At 45.8% G+C, this 12,504-nt stretch overlaps 1 protein-coding gene across 1 annotated transcript in view; it reads right to left on the bottom strand.

The window, feature by feature from the left end:
- The window catches only part of MAP2 (microtubule associated protein 2), a 189,122-nt gene that overhangs the window by 77,134 nt on the left and 99,484 nt on the right, over nucleotides 1-12,504 (bottom strand). The window contains exon 4 of the mRNA XM_042822366.1: nucleotides 7,864-7,923. The gene's annotated coding sequence lies outside the window, so the exon portion shown is untranslated. The remainder of the gene's footprint in view (nucleotides 1-7,863; nucleotides 7,924-12,504) is intronic.

Consider the following 12,504-nt stretch of genomic DNA (forward strand, 5'->3'; position numbering starts at 1 on the left):
CAGCCACCTGAGACAACAAAGTATTTGCTGTGTGATCTGAGACAAACCAAAGCTACTCAGAGTAATTTACCAGCCACCTAGTAAAGGAGTCGCCTCACGCAACTCTTCCTAAGAAAAGATGGACACATATACTTACCCATGAGCAAAAAAAACACCATTACTCTAATTAAGAGCCAGGCTGCATCCCATTTAAAATGAGACTAGAATGAATTTTCCCACGAAAGACCAATCCCCTCTTGAGGATAACATCCATGTTAGAGCATAAGGTCTCCTCTAAAGGATTTCACACAAATCAGCCCAAAGAGCACATATCTATTACCAGCAGAGGGCAAGCATCACACCAGAGATCCTGGCTGCCATCTTCTAAGGAGGAAAATGCAAAGTGGAACAGGTAGTTCTATTATTCCTTCACCTCATTTTCATACATTATTAACTGTTCTATTCACCATAGAAAACAATGCATTCTTCACCAGAGGAGGTGATAAACCTACAATCTGACATCATGGGACAACAGAAGCTGGCGGTGCCCTCTACGAGTTGTTCAGGTGTGAATGGAAATAGTGCCATGTTGGACTCAAGGGCACAGAAGGGTATTCTGCGGCCGCTGGAAGCTCTCAAACATGCAGCAAAACACACACAGAGGCCAATGGGCATATCAGAGATGGGAGTGGAATGTGATGGAAAGAAGTCTCAGAGTGCTGGTTGAGGCTAGCAGGACCAGCTCGCTGAGATCACTGATGCTTATTCCACCTTGCCTTCTCTATTTCTTTCTGCTAAGTGCAGGGAACCTGGAATTCTGCTCCCATTGGGTTAAAAGAAGAACAAGATGAATGTCATGATTATCCAGGCCTCCTGGTGATGAAAACAACGTTTCTCTACTTCACGTTCAAAAAAAAGCCTGGCTTATTTTTCACAGGCATGGATTTTCCAGGAGATTAATAACACTAGCAATTATAAGGTACTTCACTGAATAAAGAGATTTCTGTTTTATTATCTATGGACTGCTGAGATTATGATTGTCTCATCTCTTCTCTGGATTAACGTAATTTATTATTTGCTGCCACTTTGTCCTCTTCCATTGGGCATTAGCTGCATACGGTCTGCTAAAAGCAACCGAAGGAGAGCCTGCATGCCATGCTCGTAACGATCTGCACCAGCAGAGGTGACTCACTGTCACTTTCACCACTGCTGAAACACGCCACCCGCTGCCTCCCTGTGCTCACACCCACTGCTTGGTCTCCATAAATGTTCACCAAGTGCCAATGAATGTCACTGAGTGCCACTTGTTCCATCTGGAGGAATTCAAGGACATACCTTTGCATCATATGCTCTTCCATGTCAGATACCATTCTGTCAGCCTGTCCCTTTGCTGCCATCTGCCACACAGCAACACAGGGAATATTGGCACAGAGGAATATTGGTGGGAAGGTTCAACCTCTACTGCCGTACCACCGACATCCACCACTGATGCTGTGGGCCAACGTCATAAAACAGGAGGCAGTACTTTCAGAGCAGCCCTTGTTTATGTTTTTATTGTAATGAGGATCTTCCCCAGAGCAGAACTGAGCTGCAAGATCAGAGTTCAGTCCAGGGCTCTGCTCCACGACCTTGAACTTACAAACACATAAGCCCGTGCTTCAGCTCTCCCATCTGTAAAACATGAATTACCACATTCACGCTGTCCATAACTTGCCTATTTGTGCTGCAAATCCTTCAGGGCAAGGGCTGTCTCTTTACAGCTGAGTGAGAATGCTCTGGCTCCCAACCAATGTCTTCATATCTAGATTTCAGGAAGTTTTGTTCAAGGAAGTACACTGACCAGACACAGCATCTGCCCGGAGGCAGCATGACAAACTTTTTCATGCAGCAACCCAAAAGGAGAAGATTGCAACACGGGCCTTTGACATCAGTGCTTGAATAGCTTCCTGAGCATGCTGGAGAAACAGAGGGGCCAAGACATACTGTGCCTCCTTGAATGCTGTGCAAAAAGCAGCAGCACAGAGCTTTGGATGTTCATCTTCTCTGGTACCTGAGAGCCCAGAAACTCTGCTCTGGCCCTTGGTCCTGCCAGAAGGGACTCTTAAAGCCCCTCCTACCAAGAATAACCCCAGTTCAAAACCTGCATATAAAGTCTCAGATGAAGGCTGCAGCCCACCCACCACATTAAGGACCCCTGTTGATGATGCCAATGTAAAAAAAACAAAAAAAAAGAAAATTATCCCATGTCTGTAAGGCTGCTGGCCTGACCAACAACCTAGTACCCTCACAGACTCTCTGTAACACTTTCCCCCTCTTTCATCCAGTGATCTACATAAAGCTTTCTGCATTTCTTCTTCTGATAGCTGCTCATTTCTGAAATTCCTTTTATAAACAACTGCCTTTGGCAGCAATTAAAAATGTGATATGTTGAAGTGCCAGAATCCACAAGTAGTGCCATAAATCACAAGGTGTGCACGTAGTCCCTGCTTCCAACTTCTCTCCGCAGCTATGTAACAGGTCCTTAACATTTCCTCCTGACATTAAAGCAGCCTTGATTCCATCGGTTAGTTCAGCTGAAGATGTGTCAGTGTTCACACAACCCAAAAATACTTGCTTCCTAATTCTCTCACTGTGCTTGTGCTCCGGTTGCCTGTCTCTGCTGTCTGCTGTGCCTATCCATACACATCACTGTGAATCACACTGGCCAACTGCTGTCACATTTGACAGAAGACACTAAGCTCCTACCTACCACCTCAGGAAATCCACAGATGGGTAGAAGAGATGAAAGACATGAATGCCTCTGTGGATGGAGACATATAAGGAGAAGAGCTCAGCCCTTATTTCTCTCCTATGGTCCTGGCTACCAACCTACACTGCCAAATACCACCAATCATTTCAACTGAACTCAAATCAGTACGAAGACTCAACGCCAAGCATTTCAAAGTAGATTTCCTCTGAAAGGTATAGAAACATTCAAGGTGCAGAAGGAATGCTTTACCAGATCTTCCTTACATTGTTCAAGTCAGAAAAAAAAATTAAAAAAAGCTTATCTTGGTTTCATTTGCTATTTCTACTGCTAGTTGAAATAAAACGTCTAAATTCTGCACTTGGGGAAAAAGAGGGGATGGCGTCTGATTCCATTTGGGGCAAACCTTCAGCTTAATTTTTAATGGAGCTGAACCATTTTGTCCATTTCAGTTATCTGCTGCATTGGTCAATACGTAGAACGTGGAGCTGCATTAGTAACTGAACTGTCACTGAATGAGAAAAACATATTCCTAATGGAAAACATGCTAAACCGCAGAGAGACAGAACGGTGCTGTGTATTTCCTAACTCTCAATACACTGGATTTTAAGAAGGAAAACAAAAAAAACAACCCACAAGTAAAACAGAATTAAATCCCTAGCTAGCTGCATAATGTATGTGTTTTCACGCTGCTATGTCCCAAGTGAGCTGCAACACATGAGTACTGATTTCCATCTACGATTTCCCAGCGTGAACTACAGGGTCTCTCAGCTGGTAATTACACCAGCAAACATGGTCTCACCAGCATGTTGCCTGCTTCTCACATCTCTGTCTCTCTTCCTACGTCTGAGTGTAAGCTCTCTGGGCTCTGGAATTAACTCCACTGTTGGAGCACACAGCATCTAACACAACAGTGATCTAAGGCAGACTTGGACACCTAGTTACTAATATTATGGTGCTTAGAGCACTGAATCGCAGAGCGTTAACAAGAGTCACAGCAAAAACTGTTGCACACAGTAGCTCGCTCCCAGGCACACTGCCATTAACCCTAGACTTGATCCTGCTGTGTCTAATTCTGTTTTCATTCCATTCATAAAGTGGAAGCAGACTCCTTCTGTGTTCTTACAGTTTCTCACAGCAAAATTATGTAATTGTATATGCAAGGAAAAAAATTTTTTGCACAAAAAGGTTTTAACTGAAAGGAGGATGCAGCATGCTACAGAGGACTCTTACAGACATAGGTAGGGGTAACGTTATCAACTAATTGATAAGAAAGGGTTGTTGATTGAGCACCTTGAGATCCCCACACATCGCACACAAACACAGCAAAAGGCCAAACAGGCAAACTGCCAGTTTTATTACAGAAATGTCCTGGAGCCTTCTGATAACAAATTTGAAGATGATTTGGAAAACAAAGACGAGAACAAGCTGTCTCTCTAATGTCAAGCTTTCCCTTTACACGAGAAGCCCCCAGCAGAGCATGGTTCCTGCACTGTTATCCCACTCCCTATGCAATTCTTCCAGCTGCCCAGCGTGTCAGAGTCAGAGAACGGACTGATTCATAACTTCCTGCTTCAGAAGGAACCCGAGTCTCAGAGGGGTTAGAAAGGAGGGAAAAAAATGACTCATCTTAAGGATGATAACTAGAATAGTTTCTGGTCACGATTATGAGGAGTTTTCTTTCATCAGCTGTGCTGGAAAGAACATTATGATTCAAACATCTGTTCTTCTCATAAGCTTCACTCCTCAACACAAACGAATCCGCGCCACTCACAAACCCCTCACGTGCCAGAACGCTCACAGCACTGCCATTACTCCCACTGCCTCTTTTCAGAAGCGTATTTACTAACATCACTGCTTACGCCCAATAACTCAGCCCTACCTCTGGGCATCAGGTTTTCCAGCACTGAGCCCACAGGGGCCAGGACTGCTGAAGCAGCCGATGACTTGTGCTACAAAGACGCTCAAAGCTCTCCTCTTGGAGTGGGATCATTTTTTCCACGATGGTGTGGCAGGCAGCAGTGACTTCCAACCCCAGCCCTGCCACCAGCCACAGCCAGGCACTTCATGGAAGACTTCCATGGAACTCAACACTAGGAAGCTATGTGAAAATTCAACATTAACACATTGGACCGCTTCTTGAGCTGCAGGAAGCACTATGTTGACTTTAGAGCCAGAGAGGCAAAAGAAAATATGCTTCTCAACTGCTCCTAAGTTTCCATGTGAGCTAGATACACCAGCTCACCTTCCTTATTTTTTGCTCCTCTGAAATATGGCACAGCAGTGCGAAGGCCTAGTGCTGGTGCCAGCTGCTGATCATCACAAAAGCACTGAGCATGAGCTGCAGTGCACAGAACAGTCCAGCTTCCCTTCCTCACCAACCTCGTCCCGCAAACCAACCCGTCACTGTTCAGCATTTTGCAGGGGAAAGTAAGGAAGACATTTTTCCCTTCTCCCCCAGGCTCTCTGGCCCACCTCCGGGCCCACAGAGCTGGTGTGCTGCTTACCAAAAGCTGCAGCAAGTCATGTCATCTCTGCCTGTCAGTTCCTCCCCGAACAATCTTGCTTTTGGGCTGTAAACAGGTTTGAAGCACCTACTAGTGACTCAGCCTGAAAGGTAGCATTATTACTAACACCAGCACCATCATCATCACGATTTACCAGTGACAGGGGACATTCTCCTTCCTTTCCATTGCTTAACAACCATGCCTGAGGTCTTTCAAAATGCAGCAAATGCTGATGATAGCAGATAAATACAAGTAAGTCGGTTCTGCTGTTCTGCCTTTTGTTCAAAACAGGCGTTTTCAAAGGAGAGAGCAAAAAATGACTATTAAGATCACAAGAAAGGAGAAAAGAGGCAGGTTGATTATACAATCAATAACAGCACTGCCTTCAAAGCAAGAAAAAAGTAGAATGGTGACAAAGGATAAACATGGAGGTGAAAAAAAAAAAAAAAAAAAACCACGAAGGCTGGTTTTGTGCCATTGACAAATTTCAGCTGGAAGCTAGGGAGAGGTTTCTAGCTCACAGTGCAGTTGCAGAACAGCCCACTGGTCAGTAGGAGACTACTTTTAAAAGACTGGCTGCTGCTGAAGAAGGGCTGGATGCCATGCTGGAAATGAGACCGGCTGTGCCAAGAGCCTTATTCAACCCTTCCACAGTTGCTTAGTGGAGATGCCTCCTTGCAGCTCTCCCAGTGCCAAGCAGGAGATATGCAAGCCAACAGCGTGGGAGAAGAGAAAGCAGAGCCAGCAGGGGCACAAGCGTTCTCTCTGAGCATGCTGCAGGTCCACCTTGGTCCCACGCTGTCCATAAACATATCAACATAGCACCATCACAGAGCCATATTGCTTTTGAAGCCAAGCTTCCAGCTCTAAATGTTAGGAACAGGCTACACTGACATCACAGCTCTGCAATGTGATTTCTGTCACCCTTCTGCAGCCCTCTGTGCCACCCTGCTGATTGTGTCACTTCCCCTGCCCACCCAAGCCCAGCCCAGGTGATGCCCTTGCACAGGATGCACTGGGACAAGCTCCTTTCCCTGAGCCCTGACCTCCTTTATCAAAGCTTTCCCCATCACCCACTTGCTGCTCATTATTTTTACTAGTGAAAGCTAGTGTAAAGTGGGTGGTTTTTGTCTTTATAGGGACAAAGGACAGCTCATGCTCATGAGATATTATCATGCCATCACTGATGCAGTGAACCTGCACAGAAAAACCTAGTTCTGATGAACAAGCCTTTCCTTCTCTTTCATTTCAAACCCACTTGCCCTCTTCTTAAAACACCTGAGCAGCACCAAGAGGCTATGGGGTGCTCCACCATCTTTTCCATATTTCAGAGTAATAATTCAGACCAATCAGTTAAATAAGAGGCATGCACAGACTGCTTAAGCCTAGCGAAGCAGATGTCTGAGAATTTTATCACCAGCAAAGAAATGGTGACCGCAATGAAACATCCCGTTACTTTAAATCTACACAGCTAATTTAATCCTCCATTTCGTACTTGCTCATGGCTGCAAGGGTACTTCGGGGCCATGGGAAAATTCCTGAAGCACACAGGATCAGTACAAGCAGCGCCGTGCTGCCCCAGGGCATGCCAGGAGCTGAGTGTTCCTTTCCCAAGTGCTGGCACATCCTCAGGCACATTGCTGCCACCAGAAAACCCCCCGGGATGTTTAGGGTTAGAATGTGTCTAAAGCAAGCGCAAATGCACGTAGGGTGGGAGAAGCCTGCGTCCCCTCTCCAGCAGCACATCCCTCAGGACAGGAGAGGCTGGCACACACGGCCCTCATCAAAAAACAGCACCTTGCATAACTTCAGTAAAACAGGGTCCAGAATGGACTGCCCACTTTGATGAATATCAGTCACCATTAACTGCTTTCTCCCCCAGCCTCCACTCTTATATCCCGAAGTTCAAAATCCTGTCTTCAGCATTTCAAACTTGTGCTTGAGTGAAAAGTAACTATGTCTATCTGTAAGTTAAATCAATGAATACCTATGAAGAAACAGTGGTAAAGCAAGTATGTGCTCATCAGTACAGCAAAGGCCACGCAGATTCCCTATAAAACTTGGCTTCAAGTGTCATAGAGAGTTTTCAATTGTCTGAGATGGGCTCTCTTGAAAGATTTCTTTCTTCCAAAGAAGAGAAAAAGTTCATTTCTCAGATCTAACACAACCATTTTCAATTCTGAAGACAGAGCAGTACTAGCTTATCACTGCTCTGCCAAACTCTTTCCAAATTTTCAGTGGCACAGCTCAGCACAGGGCATGCTGAACCAGAGCTGCATGCAAGCAGCACCGTCACCTCTTCTAGGTGCTCTCCTTCAGTATCAACACCACCTTAACACTGTCTCCACCCTGAGCTGTAAGCAGGTCCTTGCTAACCAAACCTGGAAGACAGCTCCATAGGCAATGGGCACAGTGGCTCCCATCAGACACAAGAAGCTTTGAAAATAAAAAAAAAAAACAAGGCAGGAACTAAAACAAAAACACATAAACACAAGTGGGAAAGTGGGAACTAACCCCAGAAAAATGAAGTGTTCCAGGAGTTAGAGAAGTGTTCTTGCTCTGTTCTCAATTCTCAAAGCCAGGTAAAGCAGCCTCCTTGTGGAACTATTCTAGCAAGAAAAAAGGTCATACCTGTTCAAGCAGATGATAGGGTGCTCTGTGTGGTTGTTAAACAAGGAAAACTCTCTGTTCCTATAAAAAAAAAAAATAGAGAGAGATACACACTCTATTTAGTCCCTGTTCAGGTAGCTTAGCACAAACTCAACACTGTAAGGATTGAGATGCTACATAATTCTACAGCAGGGGGTCTGAAGCCTTCCCCCCTTGACCCACGTTAAATAGCAGAGGTTACACCACAGACACTGCTAACCTCCTCTTGTGATGCCTTTCATTCTGTGAGAAATGCTTGGGCAGTAACAGCAACCAGTCTGTTCAAACAGGCTCTTCTGTGTGTCCTGCCTACACATCCTCTCCCTATTGCAAATTTTTCACCAGAGTACACTGGACAAATACTATGGATAGTATGGATGCAAACAGCAGTCTGGCACTGAAATGGCCACTGTCAGGAAGAAAGGTGTATGATGGGGGCTGCTGGTACCACCTGTCTTTAAGGCTGCCTCTCATTTGCTTTTAACTTCAGTGATTTTAGTCAGACTCTCCTTCTTTCACATGGACTGGATCTGCTTGCCTGCACCACGATGCTGTTGCAGGGCTGTGCTAGCTGCAGTGCTCCACCAGTTTGCCCAAGCAACACCCAGCAAGAACTGAACGATTCTGCTGCTTTGAAGGGGAAGGTTTCAGACAGTTCTGACAGCGAATGAAGGGAGAGCGACTGCTCCAACACGCTGCAGAGGCTGTCAGCAGAGTGTACCATCCCCTTACAGGCAATAATTAGTGACATGAAACAAGCTGTAGGAACCGCAGCTCCAGCTCCCATCAGTTCTAACCCCCACAGGATAAAGAGGAATGTTAAAATAAGCTAATTAAGCTAGCAGAAAGATCGATGTTCTGGACAGCTGAGCGTTCAGCACTCTGTGTCCTAGCAGCCCTCCCATGTGTCACCCGTACAAACAACGCTGTGCAGCATGCCCAAAAAGGTGGCTCCTGGGAGAGTTAAACCTGGGGCAACAGCATTCAGCACTGACACACCTGCAGCAGGCAGCCCAGGTTACCAGACAGCATTTTAAGGAATAAACAAAAATAACTCCGTACTTACACACGCTCATTTATCATCAGCATTGAACACATACTCCAGTTGCCCGAACTGAAACCTCAATCAACTCTCTGCTGAAGGTCTAACACAATAAATGTGATTTTAGCCTGCAGCTGAATATCAAATATACCAAACAGTCAAAATACAGCCTGCCAAAGTGGGAAGCATTTTTCTGTCCCAGGAATTTGCTGGGGACGGGCTGCATCAGCAATCAGCAATCCCACCTCCTCCTGACCAGGACGAAAATGAGACATTTCAGAGAGCCTCCCCCAAGGAAACAGGAGGGACAACCACCCACAGGGCAGAGCTGGCAGCTCCAGACTCAAAGCATTTATCTAGAATGCAAGAAGCTAGCATTTAAGTGCCTGTAAGAATCTGGTCCCACTACTATGAACGGAGTTCTTGACTTTCTCTGAGCATCTCCTAGTAATCACAGCGCAGAATGCATTAGAAAAGCTTCCTTTTTGTGTGTATGTACACCTATAATTTTGTTTTTGTTCCTCTTGCCTCGGGCAAAAATCCACAAAGAATTTGTCTCAGTGAGGAACGCACTTAAACTGGCAGGCTTGTGCTGTGATGAAGGGACGTACTGGCCCACCAGTTTCAGCACTGCAGGGGATGGCACCTAGTCTGCTCTGAACGCTGGCTTTCCAGAGGGACGTGGCCCAAAACAGGTGAGCTGCATTTCACTGCTAATAAGAAGCTGCAGAGGAGACCTTTTGGTCTTTCTATTTATTCAAAAGAATGAAGCACCTGTCTTGCTCAGAGACGTGGGTGCCCCATCCCTGGTGACATTCAAGGTCAGGCTGGACTACGCTTTAAGCAACGTGATGGAGCTGTACATGGCCCTGTCCACTGCAGAGGAGTTGGGCCATAAGATCTTTAGGGATCCCTTCCAACTCAAACTATTTTGTGATTATGTGATATTTCTCCCCCTTCCAGTTTAGGGGTCTTTTCCAAAGACTGCCACATGACCTACCTACCACGCAGTTACTGTGATGAGGACTAAGCATATACTTTCCCTGCGCTGTTCTAACTCCACCCCTCAGCAAGGTACAGTGCTTCCATTCCAGCCCCTCTGCCCAAGGCCCAGCTCTGCCTTGGAGTCATCAGCTTCACTCAGCTGCCTGCAGAGCAGCACTTCTAGAGCTATTAACTCTCCCGTCTGGGAGCTTGTCTTTTGCTCCTCATTCCCCCAGAGCAGCGTGCAAGCAATGATAAAACCTAAATTGCCACAAATTACTTTTAAGCATTTTGTGTTTTGCGCAATAATGCATTATACACGACAGTCTGCAAACACTACGGCTCCAAATGGATCTGATCCATTAGCACCAAAGGTTTCCACGTAGCTTTTTCCTTTTAGAATACTCTCTTCCTTTCCCTTAATGTTTTCCTCCCAGCAGCAGAGCCTTCAAATAATAGAAACGTCCCTCTTGTACCCAGCAGGCCTGTAAAAAGTTTTAACGCTGCAAAAATGAGCAATGTCATCCCAAATTTATTTATTCTAAATGCTAATTAATTGCTTCTGTGTTACAAAAGACCAGATTACTCTTAACGCTTCCTAATTCCCACAGTTTAAGTAGCACTGCTTGTCCAACAACCACAGAAATCTCCTTTCCACTATACTAATCCACATCAATTTTTTCAGTCTGTTAAAATAAATGTCAAAACCCTACAACTCGGAAAAAGTCATTTTGCAGAGAAAAGCATCCCAGCACTGCTGCTGCTGGTCGGGGCAGCTCACGGCCACAGAGGAGCAGACAGTCAGAACCAAAGCTGATGGGGAGGCAGAGATGGGAAAGATTAAAAGCTCTCTAAGCTTTTCTCCAAGAACCTCGGGTAAGTGGAGCCTGAAATATGCTGCAGACAGGAGACACTGTTCAATCATTTATGGAAATCAAGGTTAGCAGTGTCAGCACAGTTGGCTGAGGAGGAAAGTTTCCTCATCTTGGCGCAGAAATAACTTGGCTATGCTAGTGTCTGCCAGTAAGGAATAAAGAAAGGAAAGAGAAGGACAAGGAAGGCAAAGGATAAAATGAGTGCATCAATATTTTCACAGCTTGCACACAGCAGCCCGGCTAGGACCCTGAGGGGGTTTATGTTTCAGGAGCCTCAGAGATGGAGACAATTGCTACATTTGATGAAAATATACGGTGTCTGGGTTTTACAAATGGTGTCTCCAATACTGCATATGATGTTCTAACTAGCAGGAAAGAAATCATTCTGCTAACAATTACTGTTGAGCAAAGGGCCACAAAAATGAACTGGGGCCTGGAGCACCTCCCGTATGAGAAAAGACTGAGTAACCTGGGTCTGTCCAGCGTGGGGAAAAGATCAGATCCCCCCTTGATCTGATTAATGTTAATAAATATAAAAAGTGAGGTGGGAGGCAGATGGGTGAGGCCAGGCTCTTCTCGGTGGTGGGCAGCGATAGGACGAGGAGCAATGGCCTCAAAATTGAACGTGGGAGGTTGCATACAAATGTGCTGAAGAACTTGTTTACAGTAAGGGTGGTGGAGCACTGAGCAGGATGCCCAGAGAGAGGGTGGGCCTCCTTCCACAGAGATATTCAACACCTGGCTACATGCTTCCCTGTGCGACCTACTGCAGGGTACCTGCTTTAGCAGGGAGGGTGGACTCTATCTCTTGAAGTCCCTTCCAAGCCCCGAGCTTATGTGGTTGTGTGATTCTGCCCTGCTCGCCAGCAGAGACATGCCATCAACGCCACATCTCTCTTAACTACAGCTTCCTTGCTTTGTAGTTGCTCAGTGAAGATAGGTCTGGGGGCTGTTTTCCTAATCTTGTCGAGACGAATTTTCATGCATACTGCTTGAAAGATGTGCCACCTGCTATTTTATATCTATAATTTATTGCATAATGAGCTCCCATAAACTCTTACAATAGCTTAAGAGACTTGTAAAGTGAATTGCTAGCCTATTTTTTCTCAGTTCGTCAGCAAAGCAAGAAGAGCTCAGGTCACCAAGTTCCCCCAGACTACACAGTCTCAGCCCCAGATTCCCCTCACAGCACAGCCCTAGAGGCTTCCTCCAGCCAAGGACTTGGCCTCCAGGAGAAGGGCTGCATAAGACCCTGCTAATTGAGAGGTGCTAGCATAGCACTATCCCACATCTTTTGCCATTTGCTTTAAGAAACCTCAGCTATTTCAGACACCCATTAAACTGCTATGTAGACACGAGACGCATCTTCACAGGCTTGAAGGGAAAAGCTCACTGGACTCATTGCCAGAAAAGAAATGCTTGCTCCAGTCATTTAGTGAAACAGAAACTAGCAACCCTCTGAGCCGGAAGCCAAGAATAAGTATTTCGTTATGATCTGAGATGCCTTTCCCCTAACAGGGGCAGCACTATGTCCACCTCTGTACGGTACACCAGAAAATGTATGCTACCACACTCGGGGCTAGCGTTCTCACACACATACTGCTGCGAAACTGGGAAGCTGGAGACCTGCTCCTTCGAGACATTACTTCAGCATAACCTGACATCTCACCAAGACTTTGCCAGACACCACTAAGTTTGTAAGACACGATCGCATCATTTTTT

The sequence above is a fragment of the Centrocercus urophasianus genome, unplaced genomic scaffold (assembly GCF_019232065.1).
Source record: "Centrocercus urophasianus isolate 14NV4802_14NV808 unplaced genomic scaffold, USGS_Curo_1.0 seq_20, whole genome shotgun sequence".
Classification (NCBI taxonomy): Eukaryota; Metazoa; Chordata; class Aves; order Galliformes; family Phasianidae; genus Centrocercus; species Centrocercus urophasianus.